Genomic DNA, 550 nt, shown 5'->3' with positions numbered 1-550 from the left:
TTTTTTTTTTTTTTGCGGAACTGGGGATTGAACTCAGGCCCTTGGGCTTGCCAGGGAAGTGCTTATTCTACTGAGCCATCTTCCAGGCCCTACTATTATTATTATTATTATTAGTAGTAGTAGTAGTAGTAGTAGTATTTTAGGGAAGGGTCTACAGGGTGTTCAGGTCTCATTACTAGATTTGACTTGTAGTGATCCTCCTGTTTACAGCCTCCCAAGAGCTGGGATTATAGGAGGGCCACCATGCCCAGTCTCAATTGCTGTGTCTGCATGCCCGGGGGCAGGGCTGCTAAGGCAGGCCTGGGGATCCAACCCTTGGCCCCTTTGCCTGTTTGCAGGTGCTTTAATCTGCTAAACTGTTTGGCCGGTGATTCTATCCAAATTTTAAGTCTCCAAATTTTCTCAGGAAGCATGATATATCCATTGAGAGATATAAGCTGGGTGTTCAACTTGAATACTTTTTTTTCCATGGAGGTGGTAATACAGGTTTTTTTTTTTTGTGGTACTGGGGATTGAACTCAGGACCCTGCACTTGCCAGGCAAGCACTTA

General features: G+C 44.7%; 1 protein-coding gene across 3 annotated transcripts in view; it reads right to left on the bottom strand.

Annotated features, from left to right (window-relative positions):
- Positions 1-550, bottom strand: part of Rit1 (Ras like without CAAX 1) — a 10,517-nt gene that overhangs the window by 4,412 nt on the left and 5,555 nt on the right. The window lies entirely within an intron of this gene.

The sequence above is a fragment of the Octodon degus genome, unplaced genomic scaffold (genome assembly GCF_000260255.1).
Source record: "Octodon degus isolate 3935 unplaced genomic scaffold, OctDeg1.0 scaffold00032, whole genome shotgun sequence".
Taxonomy (NCBI): domain Eukaryota; kingdom Metazoa; phylum Chordata; class Mammalia; order Rodentia; family Octodontidae; genus Octodon; species Octodon degus.
The sequence above is the reverse complement of the archived record's forward strand: the minus strand, read 5'-3'. Positions and strand labels throughout refer to the sequence as shown.